The 21,016-nt window shown below is 37.8% G+C and overlaps 1 pseudogene across 1 annotated transcript in view; it reads left to right on the top strand.

Annotated features, from left to right (window-relative positions):
* The window catches only part of LOC146798117 (cytochrome P450 2C16-like), a 592,094-nt pseudogene extending 571,978 nt beyond the window's left edge, over positions 1-20,116 (top strand). Inside the window, exon 10 of the transcript XR_014968608.1 lies at positions 19,911-20,116. The product of XR_014968608.1 is annotated as a cytochrome P450 2C16-like (transcript). The remainder of the gene's footprint in view (positions 1-19,910) is intronic.
* The last annotated feature ends 900 nt before the right edge of the window (positions 20,117-21,016 follow it).

The following is a 21,016-nucleotide window of genomic DNA, read 5'->3' as shown; positions in this document are numbered from 1 at the left end:
GAACAGAATCTTTTTCTTTGATTTACTATTATCTGCTCTTGCAAACTTTCCAGATAAAATACAACATTCAGCACTACATTAGCGTAGCAGTTGACACCAGAGCTATTTTCAAAATGACAACCTACAACCTCTTCAACATTTTCCTTTTTATTTTTGCTTGCAATTACATCACTCCTCTTTTTTTTTCTCCTCTCTACATCCTCATTATAGATATTCTCAATTCTCCTTTTTCGAGAAACAACACGTTTTTCCAACACATGATACTGCCCTAAATGAGGAGCATAGGTTCTTCTTAATCTATTATACTCCTTTACACAATTTGCATCAGCACTAACTTTTGAGTCATCAAAGTCTATCATAAATAAACCAGATAATGTTTTCACTCGTGACAAAGCAACATAAGCCATACCTTCTTTGAACACAGTTGAACCAATGTTTACAAAAGCACAATCTACAGTCAATCCTTGAGACTTGTGAATAGTTACAGCATATGCTAGAGAAAACGGAAACTGTTTCCTACGTACATATAAGTCTTTCACAAGCATGAAACGAACTGTACAACGACAAATGTCTATAACTTCTTCTATCTGATCAAATTTTATTTTTAAACATTCAATTCCATCTTTTTTCTGGAAATTAATAAAACCCACAACTCTTCCCATAGCTCCATTCACTAAACCTTTTTCAACATCCAAATTTCTCCTTAAAAATACTCTACAGTTCATGCAAACATATAGATTTTTTTCTAATCCAGCAGTTTTGGAAATGTTCTTCTCTAGTGAATCCAATTTATTTTTCAGTTTGCCTGTTAATGTAATAGTAATTCTTTCATGCTGAATTTTGTCCACTGCTTCCAATTTCCTAATCTCTTCCTTTTCCAATTTCAAAAGTTCCTCATTGAATATTGAGCATTCATGTAGAGTTGGCATTAAGCAGATGACACTTTTCTTTTCTGCAATGTTCTTGTATATTTTTTCTGCAACTATTTCTTCCTTTGGGAATAAATTATGTAGCAACCGACTCTGTAATGCTTTCGTGCCAGCTTCAGTGAGTAGTCCAATTCTGATATCTTTCAGAATACTTCCATATTCTTCATCGTTTGCTTGCCTCATATTAGTAGTAAGTTCCTTGTACTCAAAGAAGGACCAAATATTTGCATTACCAATGCTTCCCAATGACTTCTTTGTGTATTCATGTGTCACAGTATTAAACACTGGTTGTCCTTTAACTGGAGTAAGCTGTAGAAGATCCCCAAAAACTATGACATGTGTTCCACCAAATAACACGTCATAGTCTGTCCTTAGAATTTGCTGCATTCTTAAATGCACAAAGGCAAGCATTAAGTTTGATACCATGCTCACCTCATCAATAATGAGAACTTGCATCTTCTTCAATACTCTTGAAACTTCCAAGCATGCTTCTCCAGTTAGCTTGTGGTATTGTATTTTGTTCTCATGCTCCACTGGTAACATTAGCAAACGATGTAAGGTGATTCCTTTTATGTTATATGCTGCTAACCCAGTTGGAGTAGTAACCACACAAGACAAAGTTGAATCTGTTTTTTGCTGTAGGTAGCTTCTGATGACTTTTATTAAGACACTTTTTCCAGTTCCAGCTTGTCCGCTTACATACATCCTGATTGGTTGAAATGATGTACCTGAGCACTCTTTTTTTTCATGTAGTAATCCGTGATCAATTTTGTTTCTGATCTCTTCATAAATTTGTTGCTGCTCTTCATTCAGTTGTCTTTCCAAATTTGGTAAGTCTATAAATTCTTCTTGAGCTTGATTCATAGCCGTTTCCACTTCAGTCATTGCTATTGCAGCTTCATTTTCAACGATTGGTTGTCCTAGGGGATCTTGACTGAGTGTTCCAGAACTTTGGCTGTCTTGAGAACTGTCTCTAGCTACTTCAGCTGCAATTGTAGTTTCCTGTTCAATTTCTTCATTTAACATTTGCACATAATTTGTGAAAGTACTGCATTCTATGCTGTCTTTGCAAGCATTAAAGGAATCTTCATAGCTTTGAAATTCTCCCAGTAGTTCGTCCTCTGAACGCCATGGTTTAAACAGCTGTAAAAGAGCCAAGTAGTAAAATTCCTTTTTGTCAGTAGTGTCGCAACTCAGCTTCCGGTGATTTATCAAACTTCCTTTTGTTTGCTTCACCAACCATCCTTCCTCACCAATGACTTTATATTTTCCATTGTTGATGTCTTCTGCGGCTTTCCGTGAATAAATGTAGTTCTGCAGCACTTCATAGAGACACATGTTCTCTAGATGAACACTTCTCTTTGGGTAATATGTGTCCAACATGTTTGATTTCAAAATATCTGTACTTTCTGGGTCATTCTCGGCCAAATATTCAATTTCTCCAACAGATTTCAGTACCCGATTTCTCATTGCTGCAAGGCCTAAACTTGCCCAAATTATTCTTCTTGATTTTGAGTAGAGACTTGCAGAAGATAACCTATCTGAACATTCGTAGGATCCAATTTCTCGATGCGATAACATCTTTAAACTGAAACTGTACAGCTTCTTACTGACAGTCTTCTCGTGAGAAATCTCTTCCCACATTTCTTTCAATTCAGTTTTTTCTGATTTCGTAATGTAAGACGTTACATATCGAGCAACAGCAATGGAATTGTCAGCTACATACTGTATATCCATGTTAGCATTCCACATGGATAAAATGACTGGGTTGTAGTCATTTATATTTTTTGATTCTTCTTTTCTTTTTAGGTTGTAGGTATTCTTAGGTGATTTTCTTGTAATAGTATGTCTCACAGCTGACATAAAACAGTTTACTCTTCCTTTTGAAAGAACAGGTCTAGGAAATCCAAATCGACATTTAGTGTAGAATTTATCTTTCGTCTTGTACTTCCGTCGACAGTATTTTCCACACCGATGACTTTGGAAACGTAAAACTTGCTCTTTTAACTTTTTCTCTTCTGTGCTTTTTGGTATAGCACATGTTGCATATTCTTCAATAAAAGATAACACTGCTTCATCAGTATCTGTTCCAAACTTTGGGGCATCCTTGATCCACAACAGCATATGAATATGAGGAGCACCTCTTGCCTGGTACTCTTTTCTCCAAAAGAAATCCACAACTTCTCCAAGAGGTGGATTTTTTTTATTGCAGATGAAGGACATCATAGCCTCAAATCTATGATTGAAATATCTGCAAACATTAACCGGATCCAATGAGCACAGTTCTCCTGCTGTCTTGTATTCGATGTTTTTAATGTTTGAATTTGCCTCTCGTAGAAAATCCAGTAAATCATCCCAAGCGTACTCAGCACAGCTTAGGGTAAGGAACCATGTTGGTGTTCCTAAATTCCGTAACATGCATTTTAATTCACCATGGCGTCGGTACCAATATTCATTTGTCCCACGCTGACAAGCCATCAGATTGATCAGTTGTGTTTCCAAATGATCATCTCGGTGCTGCACTTTCTCCATAAAATCCTTAGCAGACACATTTTGTAAATGTACTCCACTTTTTAAAATGTGATTTACTGCATAAGACAATGCAGACAAGTCGCTTTCAAATAAAAGATGGAACAAATAAGGAATACTTTGTCGAAATCTTGGATCTTCTGCATATAGTCTTGTAGTCCGATACTCTGAAGCTGGAATCTGTTCTGGACGTTCATCGTATCGTCCTCCTTTTCCTGTAGGAAACAGCTGGGGAAAACATCGAGCTTCCAAGCTCTCCTCCCATACACTCACGGGAGTTCCTTTTGCTTTCTTCATCTGAAACAGATCAATAGTGTCTCCCATAACTTCTTTTGAATGAAGAGGATGTATGCTAAAATGTTCATAAATTTCTTCTTCCTTTGACTTGTCCACTTTTTCAATTTGTCCAGTTGGTGTTTCTGTGTCTTCTTGTAAATCTTCTTCTTCTTCTTCTATTTAAATTGATTCATACCATTTGTTATTCCTTTTCAAATACAAATTTGCTCTTTGTACTTTCCGTACATCTACCAGCTCCTGCCAAATCTTCTTATTCTTTGTAGGTACACCATTAACCAGAATAACTAATGGTTCAGTTTCCAAAGTATCTGCATCAATAGTTTCCATATTTTTTTTCAAATCCAAGGGCAAATACACCACTCTACCTTTTAAACCTCTCAGTAAATCTGAAGGAGGTAATTTACCAGTTTTGGGCTCCATACGTACTATGGTCTGGAACGGATGAACACATTGAATAAGTATAGACTCATATGTATTTAATTCAGAAAGTTCAGCAGGAATAGCATCCAATTCTAAATTATTATGTACAGCTCTGGTCGGCATTCTATTTTCTTCTAACTTATTATAACAGTATTTACAAATACGCTGATCTTCACCCAAATCAAAACAATTTTCAAGAAATATATATGTGGCAAAATCCTTCCACTTATAATTATCTTCATTTTCACTTTTTCTGTAAAGATCAACATTCCTGGTTTGTTTTTTATAATGAGTTCTGCGGCAACAAATACAAGTAATATTTGGTCTTTCATTAGAGATTATTGCAAATTTTGTTATGTGATCAATACATTTCTTACTTACAGAGGGTTCTACATTCTCTTCCACTTCTTCCTCATTTACTGTGTCCTTTTCTGCACTTTCTTGTTCTGGACCAAAGTAACAAAACAGAATTTCATCAGTAACCTTCTCTACATCTGATACTGATCCACGGAACAGCGCCCTATTCAATTCATCTAACTTTATTGCTGGACTTTTAGCAAAATACAATCGTCTCACAAACTTTCTCATTTCAGTATGATGAACAGCCAGCATCCTAAAATGATGAAAAACACTTTTACACACTTTTCTAGATAGACAAGCCAGAGAATGTCCCTGCAAACCAGTATTCTCTCTAACTCTGCATGGATCTAGACTTTGAAGCACCTTAATCTTCTGTTTAACACTTTTTTTACTATATTCTCTTAGAAACTCTCGAAATTTATCAATAGATTCCTGACGCACAGTGCAAATACTACTACAATTCCAAGTATACACTGGGGCTTTAGGACGTCTCCCCATAGCCTCATCCGCCATCACTTGTTCCTCATCTCTTGGAACCATTTTCTCCTTCTCCATTATACAACCATTTTTCACTTCATAAGCACGACCTTTGGTGTCAACTGCATGCAGCAAACTATTACTTTGAAGATAACTCTCTTCATTAAAAAAAGGTTCACTACTTGAACTATGCATCCATTGTCCTAAAAACACTTTACAAAAGTTTGTTCTTTTCACTAGTCTTTTCCTTTTGCTTTGTGATTTCAGTACATTGACCATTTTATCTAATGTACGCATCCTGTTCAAAATTAAAATGAATAGTTTCCTTTTTAATTCTAATGCCTTTGCTACAATGGCTTCAATTTCTTTTTTTCTCTTATAAAATTTAGCTTTTTTCTTATATTTCTTCACATCCTTTATTAAATTGGACATAACTCTTCTCTGAAACATTTTTCTACGAATCTCTTTAAACGCTGTTTTTCTTTTTAAGTTAATCTTTATTGTTTCTGAAGGTATATTTGCATTAACTAAATGCTCATTTTTTTCCTGTTGTTTTCTATTTAAAACATTCTTTCCAGTACAGACATTTTGTACATTTTTCCTTTTTTTGAAGATATTGTTTAAAAAATCTTTTGTCTGCTTACCAGAAGACTTTCTCTTTTTCCCAACATGAGCATCTCCAACTAACTTAGGTCCTCCAGTTGTCTTCAAATATAGATTTTTTTGTGGTTTTTCCTTAGTCTGGATTTTGTAGGCATCTTAAATTTTGTTCACTGCTCTTCATCAATATCTGAAAAAAACTAAAAAAAAAATCCTTTATTTTATTTAAATATATTACTATATTTTTTATGATCTTTTCAAATCTTAAAATACTATGTACCCCTTTCCTACAAGTGAAAATCACAATAACACCATCACAAATTAAATATCTAAAAACGATTCCTGTGTGCACACAGAGTCATGGTTTGATATTAGTCAGAAAACGAAATTTCTTTGCCAATTTGAAAGCACACTTACTACTCTGTTTTTGACAAGTGATAAGTACTTTTACAGTCTGACACATTTTCAATCCACTTTTCAGATTCTGAAAACAGCACATGTCCAAACAGCTTTTTGAGACCAGGAACATGTGTAACCTGGGTGACTGACTACACTCCAGCAAGGGCAACCAGCCTTAGTGATGCTGAATGTATTTGCATTACTGACTGCAACCTCAAACCCCACTCGGTTGTAAATACTATGCATGATTCTACAGGATAAGCAGCTGGGTGTGTGCTAAGAGTCTGCTTCTGCAGAAAAATAGATGCCCCTTTCCTACTAATGCAAATGTAAAATTACCAGAGTAATACGCAATAAATCTCTGTCTATAATTCCTCTTTGCACACAGAGTCATGGTTTGATATTAGTCAGAAAACGAAATTTCTTTGCCCATTTGAAAGCACACTTACTACTCTTTTTTTGACAAGTGATAAGTACTTTTACAGTCTGACACATTTTGAATCCACTTTTCAGATTCTGAAAACAGCACATGTCCAAACAGCTTTTTCAGACCAGGAACATGTGTAACCTGGGTGAATGAGTACACTCCAGCAAGGGCAACCAGCCTTAGTGATGCTGAATGTATTTGCATTACTGACTGCAACCTCAAACCCCACTCGGTTGTGAATACTATGCATGATTCTACAAGATAAGCAGCTGGGTGTGTGCTAAGAGTCTGCTTCTGCAGAAAAATAGCTGCCCCTTTCCTACTAATGCAAATGTAAAATTACCAGAGTAATACGCAATAAATCTCTGTCTATAATTCCTCTTTGCACACAGAGTCATGGTTTGATATTAGTCAGAAAACGAAATTTCTTTGCCAATTTGAAAGCACACTTACTACTCTTTTTTTGACAAGTGATAAGTACTTTTACAGTCTGACACATTTTGAATCCACTTTTCAGATTCTGAAAACAGCACATGTCCAAACAGCTTTTTCAGACCAGGAACATGTGTAACCTGGGTGAATGACTACACTCCAGCACGGGCAACCAGCCTTAGTGATGCTGAATGTATTTGCATTACTGACTGCAACCTCAAACCCCACTCGGTTGTGAATACTATGCATGATTCTACAAGATAAGCAGCTGGGTGTGTGCTAAGAGTCTGCTTCTGCAGAAAAATAGCTGCCCCTTTCATACTAATGCAAATGTAAAATTACCAGAGTAATACGCAATAAATCTCTGTCTATAATTCCTCTTTGCACACAGAGTCATGGTTTGATATTAGTCAGAAAACGAAATTTCTTTGCCAATTTGAAAGCACACTTACTACTCTTTTTTTTGACAAGTGATAAGTACTTTTACAGTCTGACACATTTTGAATCCACTTTTCAGATTCTGAAAACAGCACATGTCCAAACAGCTTTTTCAGACCAGGAACATGTGTAACCTGGGTGAATGACTACACTCCAGCAAGGGCAACCAGCCTTAGTGATGCTGAATGTATTTGCATTACTGACTGCAACCTCAAACCCCACTCGGTTGTGAATACTATGCATGATTCTACAAGATAAGCAGCTGGGTGTGTGCTAAGAGTCTGCTTCTGCAGAAAAATAGCTGCCCCTTTCCTACTAATGCAAATGTAAAATTACCAGAGTAATACGCAATAAATCTCTGTCTATAATTCCTCTTTGCACACAGAGTCATAGTTTGATATTAGTCAGAAAACGAAATTTCTTTGCCAATTTGAAAGCACACTTACTACTCTTTTTTTGACAAGTGATAAGTACTTTTACAGTCTGACACATTTTAAATCCACTTTTCAGATTCTGAAAACAGCACATGTCCAAACAGCTTTTTCAGACCAGGAACATGTGTAACCTGGGTGAATGACTACACTCCAGCAAGGGCAACCAGCCTTAGTGATGCTGAATGTATTTGCATTACTGACTGCAACCTCAAACCCCACTCGGTTGTGAATACTATGCATGATTCTACAAGATAAGCAGCTGGGTGTGTGCTAAGAGTCTGCTTCTGCAGAAAAATAGCTGCCCCTTTCCTACTAATGCAAATGTAAAATTACCAGAGTAATACGCAATAAATCTCTGTCTATAATTCCTCTTTGCACACAGAGTCATAGTTTGATATTAGGCAGAAAACGAAATTTCTTTGCCAATTTGAAAACACACTTACTACTCTTTTTTTGGCAAGTGATAAGTACTTTTACAGTCTGACACATTTTGAATCCACTTTTCAGATTCTGAAAACAGCACATGTCCAAACAGCTTTTTGAGACCAGGAACATGTGTAACCTGGGTGAATGACTACACTCCAGCAAGGGCAACCAGCCTTAGTGAAGCTGAATGTATTTGCATTACTGACTGCATCTTCTAACCCCACTCGGTTGTGAATACTATGCATGATTCTACAGGATAAGCAGCTGGGTGTGTGCTAAGAGTCTGCTTCTGCAGAAAAATAGCTGCCCCTTTCCTACTAATGCAAATGTAAAATTACCAGAGTAATACGCAATAAATCTCTGTCTATAATTCCTCTTTGCACACAGAGTCATGGTTTGATATTAGTCAGAAAACGAAATTTCTTTGCCAATTTGAAAGCACACTTCCTACTCTTTTTTTGACAAGTGATAAGTACTTTTACAGTCTGACACATTTTGAATCCACTTTTCAGATTCTGAAAACAGCACATGTCCAAACAGCTTTTTCAGACCAGGAACATGTGTAACCTGGGTGAATGACTACACTCCAGCAAGGGCAACCAGCCTTAGTGATGCTGAATGTATTTGCATTACTGACTGCAACCTCAAACCCCACTCGGTTGTGAATACTATGCATGATTCTACAAGATAAGCAGCTGGGTGTGTGCTAAGAGTCTGCTTCTGCAGAAAAATAGCTGCCCCTTTCCTACTAATGCAAATGTAAAATTACCAGAGTAATACGCAATAAATCTCTGTCTATAATTCCTCTTTGCACACAGAGTCATGGTTTGATATTAGTCAGAAAACGAAATTTCTTTGCCAATTTGAAAGCACACTTACTACTCTTTTTTTGACAAGTGATAAGTACTTTTACAGTCTGACACATTTTCAATCCACTTTTCAGATTCTGAAAACAACACATGTCCAAACAGCTTTTTGAGACCAGGAACATGTGTAACCTGGGTGAATGACTACACTCCAGCAAGGGCAACCAGCCTTAGTGATGCTGAATGTATTTGCATTACTGACTGCAACCTCAAACCCTAAAAGTATTCCTCATATATACCAGTACACCTTAATTTATGGTAAAAACATAGTCCATAATATTTTACATGTTCCTTACATTTAAATTTCTCCCAAAACACAAAATGATAAACACAACTTCAACAAAAGGAATCCCAATTCTATTATTCATTTCTTAATTTACCACATACCGCCCCTCTCAAACTCATAACTCACCTTTAAAATTAGTTAGTTGTGAAAGAAATGTGTCACTCAAACAGCAGATTATCAGAGCCAGGATCTCTGTTCTATACACCTCTCTCCTCTCAGCAAAACCAGATAATGGCAATGTTTCCCTCTCTTTTTCCACACATATACATGTTAATTTCAAATCTCAGTGCTTCCCCCTTTTTTTTCTATTGGTTGAAAACCAACCCTTTTCCAAAAGTACCCTTCCCCCAACTTGACTTCTGCCTAGTACCCTTCCCCCAACTTGACTTCTGCCTGCTACCATAGCAACAGCTCATGGAACACTGCTGTGTGAAGTCAGGTCAGAAGTTCACCACACAATGTTTCATTTTCAAAGAGCAAGAGTGCTTGACTTTTCTAACCTAACAGCAAATCCATAGTAATGTTCTTTGGTAACACATTTTTCTGTACCAATACAAAACATGCTTCTATAAATTGACACGTACAGCCTAGTTTTTAGTGTAGAATGGTATGAAACAGCCAATGTGTTCTTTTTATTTTAAAAAAATATGTATGCCTCCATTTCCAAACTGTCTTTCATTTCTTTTTCCCTTTCTACTGAAATACACCTCCTGAGTGCATCCAGATCTCCTTTGAAGATTTTCACAGTGTGGATTGTAGGGCACAGCTATGTCTTCTGGAGTGAAAAGTATGCAGAGAAAACAGGTATGGTGAGAGACCTTGCTTTGCCAAATGTAGACATTAAATGGATTGGTCAGAGAGGGTTAAAGTGGCACCAATTGATGCCATTGGTGAAATCCTTCATGCAAATCCAACACCCTGACCTCATAATAGTGCACTGTGGTGGCAATGACCTAGGCACTTTGACTGGGGTAGGTCTGGAAATGCTTATGAAGGAGACCTTTGCACAACTGTTTTCACTTTTCCCTAAAACTGCCTTTGTGTATTCTAACATATGCCAAAGGCAAAAATGGAACTGGTCCAATCATTTTTGTCCGCAGATTGACATAGCAAGAAAGCACGTCAACAAATCTGTTTCTGCTTTCCTCCGAGACTATGGTATGGGTTCCATTTACCACAACAACTTGCGATACGACATGCAAGACATTTATAGAGGAGATGGTGTACACTTCAATGATGAAGGGAACAGAGTCTTCCTCTTGAACCTTAGACTCTGCGTCGGTACTTACTTGTAGGTACCACTAAAAAATCACTTCAAAAACACAACGGCTCTTTTTAGAGCCCCCTAATATCTAAACACTTAAATCTGAATTTTATTTCTTTTTTTCTTTTTTTTTCTACCGTACGCGTACGGTAAGCTTACCGTACGCGTACCCCGGGATTTTTTTTTAAAATTAATAATTTTTTTTTCGTACTTTTGTGTCCTTCTTTGACCCCCTTTCAAATGTTAGGGGGTCTGTAACTCTCTTCCTTGCCCCCTTTTCACGTTATCTCCCTTTTTTTTCTGTGTGAAACACACGAAATGGCGGCCGACACTTCCTGATTTCGTCCGATTCGAATGTTTACAGTCATGTGACAACCAATCAGATTTGAGCTCGCGCACGGCACCGTACGCGTACGGCAAGCTTACCGTAAGCGCACGGTAAGCGCACGGAGCGCGCTTACAGATATATATATTGATTTAAATGCTATTTTCTCAGGAACTACTGAACAGATTTACACCAGACCTACAAAAGGCACTTCCTTGACCTGAGGACTACCTCTCTGCCAAATTACAAGTAATTTTGTTCAGCCGTTCGGGCTGTAGCTGTGTCTAAAGGTCCTATGGAAAAATGCATGGGGAAAACGCATTTTGGGACCCCCCTTTTTTCTCAGCCCCCGCTTGACGAATCCCCCCGAGACTTTCAGGGTAGGAGCGGAGCATAGCGCCCCATTAGTTTTGAAAATTTCGTGAGGATTCGTCGACCGGCGCCAAAGTTATTCCAAATAGAATGTTGCGGATTTCCTATGGAAACAGGGTCCTAACTATAACTACCTACAGGCGACCGCCAGTAGGTAATATATATATATATAGATATATATGAAAAGAATTTTCTCCCTTGTATACGGAAGAAAATTGAAGCCGTGTGCGGTTGGAAAAATGCTTTTATTCCTTAGTCAGCCGTCCGTCAAACGCGTTTCGAGTGCGCAGCACCCTTGTTCACTGACGCTGAGTAAAGTTTTCACAACCTTTTTAACTTTGTGCTTTCCACGTGACTATACAACTACACAGTGAGTGTATTAGAAGACAGACTCGTAGTTTTTACATATATTCCTACGTTATTAACATAGTCAACTCAATAAGATTTCATAATATTAAACTTAAATAGTAAATCAACAGTGATTATGTTGGAAATCAAATACTCTGTCATCCATTGCATTTTTAAATAACAATAATAATAATACATTGAGCGGTATCAGTAATGCCCAAGTGGGCTTTCATGTAGTTGTTGCACATATTTCCACGTTGCTGGCATACTCATCACAGTGCGATTTCATTGATGTTAAACTAAAATAGTTCAACAGTGATTGTATTGGAAAACAATTACTCCATCATCCATTGCATTAATCAATCAAATAAACCACGTCAATAATGCCCCAGTGGGCTTACATCATTTGACGTGGTTTATTTGATTGATCACTGCTGAACTATTTTAGTTTAACATCAATGAAATCGCACTGTGATGAGTATGCCAGCAACGTGGAAATATGTGCAACAACTACATGAAAGCCCACTTGGGCATTACTGATACCGCTCAATGTATTATTATTATTGTTATTTAAAAATGCAATGGATGACAGAGTATTTGATTTCCAACATAATCACTGTTGATTTACTATTTAAGTTTAATATTATGAAATCTCATTGAGTTGACTATGTTAATAACGTAGGAATATATGTAAAAACTACGAGTCTGTCTTCCAATACACTCACTGTGTAGTTGTATAGTCACGTGGAAAGCACAAAGTTAAAATGGTTGTGAAAACTTTACTCAGCGTCAGTGAACAAGGGTGCTGCGCACTCGAAACGCGTTTGACGGACGGCTGACTGAGGAATAAAAGCATTTTTCCAACCGCACACGGCTTCGTTTTTCTTCCGTATACAGGGGAGAAAATTCTTTTCATTTGATAGAGACCGGCTTCCGTGCGGTCCATTACAACGAAGCAACTCTCGCTCAGGTGGAGGCACTTCATAAACGGAAGACTCTAAGGCATATAGATATATATACATATTTAAATAACGAACCGAACCACATTCACCGAATGATGTCATCAGTGATGTCATCAGTGATGTCATTTGAGATGTCATCAGTGATGTCACTGACCATGTCATGAATGATGTAATATGTGACATCATCAGCAGTGGATTGCAGGCGCGTAAGATGTAGTTAGTACAACTAACTATATCGGAGGAATTTCAATTGTTTTGTTCGAGTGAAATGTCCAGCTAACTATAACACACCTAAAACCTATTGTTTTTTCAGTGAATTTCTAAGGTTTTTTAAATGCTAATTCCTAACTATATCAGGCCTGAAACCTATGGTTTTTTCAGTGAATATATATATATAACATTTTTTTCTCTGAAAATACAAAAGGTTACAGGGGTGTTATAGTTAGGCTTGAATTTCAATTGTGCAAACCCATTGAAATTCAGCAGTTATAGTCAACTGAGTTAACTATAACTTACACCCCACAATGCACTGCTTATGAACTCACATATCACATCACTCATGACATGGTCAGTGACCTCACTGATGACATCATCCACAGAACCACTCACACACCCACTCATAATCCCATATAACCTTTCACATACCCACTTACCTACCCATTCACAGACCCATACAACTACTCACATACCAACTCCCTCATCCATATAGCCATTCACACACCCACTCACTCTCCAATACACCTAGTCATATGACCCCTCACTTACCCATACAGCCACTCCCACACACACACACTCACTCATATAGCCTCACACACAAGCACTCACTCACACATACAGCTACTAACAGAGCTATTTACTCACTAATAAAGCCACTCACACACCCATTCACTCACCCACACAACCACTTACATACCCATTCACACATCCATACAAGGATTTATAATCCCACTCACTTGCCTATATAGCCACTCACACAAATAACTACTGCGCAATGCAGCCACTCACACAACCACTAATTTACCCTTACACCCACTCAAAGAGCCACTCATCAACTCATACAGCCAGCCACCTGCATACCCACTCACTCACTCACCCATACAGTGACATAGCTGTAGGGGAGCCAGTGTGTGTGGGAGTGGCTGTATGGGTGAATGATTGGATGTATACGATGAGTATTAGTGAGTGAGTGGGTGCATACGTTTTGTATTGGTGAGTGAGTAGCTGTGTGAGTATCTGTATGAGTCACTGACAGGCTGTGTAAGTAAGCTATAAGTAAATGAGTGTGTGTGTCAGTGGGTGTATGGGTGATTGAGGGTATGAGTGGTATATAGGTGATTGACTGGATGCATGAGTACCTGCATAGATGATTGAGTGGGTGCATGACTGGCTGCATGAGTGAAGGATTGGGTGTGTCAGTGGATTTATGGGTGAGTGAGTGGGCGTGTCAGTGGCTGTATGGGTGTGTGAGTTGGTATGTGAGTAGCTGTATGAGTGATTGAGTGGATGCATGAGTGTTGTATGAGTAAGTGACTATGTATGCTAGTGGCTGTACAGGTGAGTGAGTGAATGCATGACTGGTACATGGGTGAGTGAGTAGGTGTGTCAGTGGCTGTATGGCTGAATAAGTGTATAGTATCAAAAGGGGGAACAAGGGCACCCAAAGGAATTAGACAGGGACCTTGGGTAGATAAGTATTACAGGAAACAGTGGTCCCTGAAAGCAAAACGATAGAACAAAAAATGAATATAGTCAAAATTGAAACTATATTATAGCCAATGTCCAGCCGGGCATGGCAACTTTAATAAGTGGAAGTTCTTAACAGTGAACCAGAAAAAGCAAGTAGAATCTCGGTGGGACACAAGCCTGTATCCTATGACTTACATATCAAGTTGACAAAAAATGATAAGACACATTCAGGCAATTACATTGATGTTTCTTTTTAGAAATAATGAATAGCGAAACATCTGGTATTCAGATTGCCACCTTCACACTATATTACATGCAGCAATATTAAGGTGTAGGGTGGGCAACAGAGTCGACGGCGTTTCGATCCTTATGAGAGAGATACAGGATCATCATCAGGACTTATTTAGTTAAATTGCCCTCAGGCCCTCATTTTTTGTCAACTTGATATGTAAGTCATAGGATACAGGCTTGTGTCCCACCGAGATTCTACTTGCTTTTTCTGGTTCACTGTTAAGAACTTCCACTTATTAAAGTTGCCATGCCCGGCTGGACATTGGCTATAATATAGTTTCAATTTTGACTATATTCATTTTTTGTTCTATCGTTTTGCTTTCAGGGACCACTGTTTCCTGTAATATGAATAAGTGTATAGGTCAGTGACTGTATGGATAAATGAGTATGTGTGTGTGAGTATTTGTATGGGGAAAGTGACTGCATATGTAAGTGAGTGCATGGATTTTTAGTGGGTCTAAGAGTGCTTATATGGGTATATGAGTGAGTGTGTGGTTGTATGGGTAAGTGAGGGCCTGTGTAAGTAGCTGTATTATAGGAGTGTGTGTATGGGTAAGGGAATGGCTGTATGGATGGGTAGCAGATATGTGAGTGGCTGCATGGGTGAGTGAATGTGTGTATGAGTAGCTGTAGATACGGGTGAGTGCATGTGTGAGTTGGGAATGGGTGATTGAGTGAGTGCGTAAGTGGTATATAGGTGAGTGAGTAAATGTGTGAGTATCTGTATGAGCGAGTGACAGATTGCATGAGTAGACTATGAGTGACTGTGTGTGTATGTGTCAGTAGTTATATGGGTGAGTGAGTGGGTATGTAAGTCATTGTATGGGTCAGTGAGTGCCTGTGTGAGTGTGTATATGGGTGAGTTAGTAGGTGTGTGAGTTTTTGTGTAGATTGGCCAGTGGGTGTGTGATTGGCTGTATGGGTGAGTGAGTGCATGCATGAGTGGCTGTATGTGTGGGTGAGTGGTCACATGAGTACCCATATGGGTGAGTGAGTAGGTATGAATGGCTGTATGGGTAAATGCATAAATGTATGATTACCTATTTGGGTGAGTGACTGCCTGTGTGAGTGTCTGTATGGATGAGTGAGTGGGCATTTGGGTGGCTGAATGCATATGTGAGTGGCTGTCTGGGTGAGTGAGTGGGTGTGTCAGTGGCTGTATGAGTTAGTGAGTACATGTGTGAGTGGCTGTATGTGCAAGTGAGTAGATGTTTGAGTACTTGTGTGGGTGGGCGAGTAGGTGTGCTAGTTGCTTTATGGGTGAGTGAGTAGATGCATGAGTGGTGTATGGGTGAGTGAGTGGATGTGTGAGTGCTTGTATGGATGGGGAGGTGGATGCCTTCCTACCTGTATAAGTGAATGAGTGGGTTTCTCTATGTCTGTATGGGTCTATACGTGCTTGTGTGAGTGTATGTATGGATGAATGAGTAGGTATATGATTGTGTGAGTAGGTGTGTGAGTATCTGTCTGCGTGATTGAGTGGATGTATTAGTAGAGTATGGTTGAGTGAGTGGGTATGTCACTGGCTTTATGGGTGTATAGGTGCATTCATGAGTAGTATATGGGTGAGTATGTGGGTGTGTCAGTAGCTGTATGGGTGGGTTGGTGACTACATGTTCAGTAGCTGTATGGATGAGTGAGTACATGTGTGACTGGTTGTATAGGTAAGTGAGTGGTTGTGTTAATATCTGTGTGGGAGAGTGAGTATGTGTGCTAAAACTAATGGGGTCACACCCAGTAAATTTCCCAGGCCTTAAAAGGAAACTACAACCTTTGTGAAAGAAAGGAAAGCAAGCGTCCCTCACCTTATCCAGTTTATTTGTGTTCTATTATGAAAGTTGCTTGTCATCAGCTTGTCACAGATCCCACATCTGCAGATGACTTTACAGAGCTCAACTCTACCCCCCTGAAATAAGTACTTACAAGGATTGGTATCTTACAATAAACTAACTTTTATTGTGTATTATCCTTCAAATAGTGTAAGAATTATCGCCATATTTAACTAATTAGCAAACAAAATAAATAAAAGGATAAACACTAAATACAGGTCAATCATAATTCATCACATATTCCTAACCACTTAGTTTGAATCCTACATTTTTCAAGATTATCTGATATACAGCTGGTTACTCTGGAATGTTTTATCCTTTGAATGTTTATCCATACATACCTTTATGCCAGCAGGCAACAGTTGGGGCATCCGTGTAGCAACCAGCCAATGTGCTTTGCCTCCCCCAATCACTGGTATCTCTTAAACCTTTTTTGTATATGGTGCTCTATGAAGCAAGGACCAACCTACTCACACTTAGATTCTGTATTTATTAAAAAGGATGATAAATAATGCCCCCTTTTTAATTTGAAAAGCAGGCAGAAGGTGCGTTTGTGGTATTTCTCCAATCCTTATATTATTGAACCATGTAAGCTCACTCACACTTACAGATACCCAGCTACTGTCAAAAGCAAAGCACTGGAGAGAGTGGAAAATTGTTTCCCTAGCTTGTTCATGTGAGCAGCAGAAAAATATGTGACTCCACAAAACTAAAAGCTTCATGTTAGTAATGAATAGGCATTTCTTCTAAGTAATTCCTTTTGTCATCCAACCCAGTATATCCAATTGATGAAATGACCACAAAACAAGGCTGTCTTGTATGTAACACTATCCAAATATAATAACCATGCCACACATGTTACATTTGTCCAAGGTACAGATGACTAGTAAATGCTTGGGCTGTTCGTTGCTTGAATTGTTTGTTACGTCAATGATCTTGTCCGTGAATGAGAACAGACGTTTGTTTCATTTCAACATTGATCAGTCCTGAGAAGAAGAGGAGGGTGGTGATGTTTTAGCATATGGATTTGAATGTGGACCTTGTTGGTGTGACAGATTTGGAGATTTGAGCCTATAGTTAAAGACACTTGCAGAAATAATTGAGCATGGAGACCATCACTATAGCCATTTCTGTGACTTATAGCCCCACAGTGCACAGTCTTCCAGGTCAAGGGTTTCTGGATTCGGCAATAGGAAATAGCTGAATTTTTACCAGCAGAAATCCTTGACTTCTATCACCTCTAAAAGCAATGGGGGAACAGCAGGCTTGGTGGGGTGGTGAATTAGCTTTACTGACTCTTAAATGAATGAATAAATGTATTATTTAGTCTCACATATTAGAGAAATTTTAAATTGAAGTTCAAAAATCTGGTCAATGGGTGTCGATCCTCCCCTGTTCACAAAGTAAAAACTCTGAGACTCATAATTGAACCAAACATTTCTATTAAATGGTCATATAAAGTCTGGTGTTATACATTGTTTCTTTCAAATGCGGGAACTAAGAAAAATCATCTGTCTGTATAATATCACACCAAAGGTCCAGATTTTAAATGCCTTTGTGTTGGCCGAATAGGACTATCGCAAAACACTATCTAAGATGACCAGCAAAATCAATAAACAAATTGCAATTAGTCAAAAATGCAGCATCTATATTCATTCTACATATGAAGAAATCAGAATCCATCAGACCGAATTTGATTAAATTTGCATTGGCTACCATTTGTCCAAGTTTCAAAGTTAAAGCTTTATACTAGAGACATAAAACTCTGTATAGAGATAAGATGAGTCCTCTAATCTGGGAGATTCTCTTTTTATAAACCAAGGTACAATTTAAGATCTGCAAAAGTGTGCAGATTAAATGTTCCAGATTTTAAGTGAGTAATTTTGAGTGGCAAGCCCCTTCTGTTGCAGCGGCAAGATTGTGGAATACTGTACCATTCCACTTCATATTGAATCACCATTACTAAAATTTAGGGGGCTGCTAAAACCCTGGCTTTTTCTCTAGCAAACTATTGGTTTCCATAGGGCTCTGCCTTTTAATAGTTCTGAATGTTGTTTCAGTGTACGGGACTTTCCGGTGGGCGTTAGCTTTAGAAAAGCTATAAAAATAAAAATAAACATTTCAAAAGCATCCAAATGCCCAGGAATATGGTGTCCTGGGGCTCAAGGCTGACAAATTGCTTAGGTTGCCGAGGACATGGCTAGCAGATTAATTTTAATTTTTTTCTTAAAGGTAAGAGACTATCAAGACATTGGAGAGATAACAGCGGAGAATTGCACCCTAGTCTATATATTGCTACTTAAAAAAAAAAAATATCTACACACCTCCTGATTAATTATTCACTCATTCCTGATTTTTTTTTTACCCTTTCATATCACCTGCTTATCATATCCTTTCAAATTCTATTACCCTTTCTCTTTTTCCTTCTTTACTTTTTTGATTCAAATGTTATTGTAGCAAATACACAATGTCTCAAGGTACGAAGGAAAGTATTTCTGAACAAAAAACAAAACGTCCAAAAGATTAGCTGACCTCAATGAACACCTAAAGCATTTTATTGTTTTTTTAATATAAAACTAGTGATTCTCTCCAATGACATGACCATCTGAGACTTTTGACATGTTTGTATTATGGAAAAATAAATATCTTTCAAAATATTGCAAAGAAAAGTGTGGCCTGACATAAATAATGTGCCCCGGATATTGTTTACCAAATATTGTCTCTTGCTGTTGCCATAAATGTTATGATCTGTTTCACACGCTGAAGAAAGATCTCTTGTAAAAATTCCAAATGAACAGAAACTGCCATTTTGGGTTTATTAAAATATCTCAGGAAGGCCAAGATTAGATATCTGGTTTAAACAGAAAGCAAATTATGATTCTCACTTTTTTTCAAATGCTAAAGATTTAACAAATAATGGCTATTAAAATATTTTAGTGGTATGGTACCAGAATGTCATATACAGTATATCGTCTGATATAAATACTGTGTCCTAAATATTGTTTACAAAATATTGCCTCCTCTCAGTGTAGATTTCTATCATTAACTCCAGTGGGTCAATGTTTTGCAAACTATATTTAGGACACAGTATTTATGTTTAAACCATATATGTAATATTGGCCTACCCGAGATATTTTAATACACCCAAAAGGGCAACTTATGTTCTTTTGTAATTTGTGCAAGAGGTCTTTTTTCATCCTGTGAAACAGATCATCACATTTATGGTAACAGCAAGCAAATGACATGTGGATGAAAAGAACCATTGTCTGCAAATCACTAGTATAGTTATATGCTATTAATTTGTTCCTGTTTTCAAACTCAATGATAATGAAAGAAATTATGAACAAATTCTAAATGTGCATGGAAATTAATAGGCATATTTCTATCCAAGAGGTAAATCACTATAAAATGTGTTGATCAACGCCATTTTCAGTACCCACTCAAATTGTTTATGAAGTTTCTCAATTGCCCGTGATTGTTAATATTTTGATCAAATCATGTCTTTTTCTTCAGGGAAGCGCATGTGCCTCGGAGAGGGTCTTGCCCGCATGGAGTTGTTCCTGTTCTTCACCACCATACTGCAGAACTTCGCATTAAAAGTGGCTGGAAATGCTGATGATATTGACCTTAGTCCAGAGACGAGTGGATTTTTTAAATGTCCCCAATGTTATACACTTCATCTTATTCCACGGTTTAAATAAACCACTGCAGATTGTTAATTTAGAGATTTCATTATGTACATTAAATGAAGGTGTCAAATTCCCATATGAACTATCTGACTTTTAAGAAGAGAGCAATTATTTTTTATTTTAGAATTAAAAATTTCTGTTAAGTGTTCTGTTCTAAAACTGAAAGTATGGGATATATTAGAAATTTCAAAATGATAAAATTCTACATATACAAAAATAGCCTCCTGATATCCGTGGGTATTCCCACAAGTTACTTTTCCATTTATTCAAAATGAAAAAAGGTGATTGTTCTATGAGTGAGCCATGGACGTTGATTCACCAAATGCTTCAGTGGTGGAAGCAACATGAACCCCTCCAAGAACCCGATGAGGGTTGACACCGTGCTTCATCCTTGACAAATCAAAGGCCCCCGGTTTCTTGCTAATGGTTCTAAGGGAGGGCAAAAAGTGGACATCATACAAAGTTAATCAAGTCTACAAGAACAATTTACTTTCGCCTTCTGCTATTGCCATCATGGATCCTAAGAATAGGGACAGCAAGGGCAGTGCCAAGCCAGGCATATCACATACAAATCCTAGCAAAACTTAATTTATCCAGTGGATTGAGTCTTGCTTGACCTATGGAAACTTGTGTTAGATGTTCATTCCATAATGCTGAGTTATTGTTTTTCTGTTTTATCATTGTGCTACAGATCAGTTTCTAATACAAGTCCCTCACATGAATTTGTGAAAGGAACTAACAACGAAGAAGAGGAGGGAAGAACAGATTAAATAAATACATCATTTCATTTAATGAAGCAGAAAATTTGAAGACACAACATTGACTTGAGAATTTTCACAACATGAGGACAAAAAAAAATGTACATCAAAAAAGTTACAACTAAAGGCCCTAAGAGTTCAGAGAGAGAGAGATAATAGCTGGATAGTGCCC

Source organism: Triturus cristatus, chromosome 9 (assembly GCF_964204655.1).
Source record: "Triturus cristatus chromosome 9, aTriCri1.1, whole genome shotgun sequence".
Taxonomy (NCBI): domain Eukaryota; kingdom Metazoa; phylum Chordata; class Amphibia; order Caudata; family Salamandridae; genus Triturus; species Triturus cristatus.
This window is presented reverse-complemented; position numbering and strand designations above follow the sequence as displayed.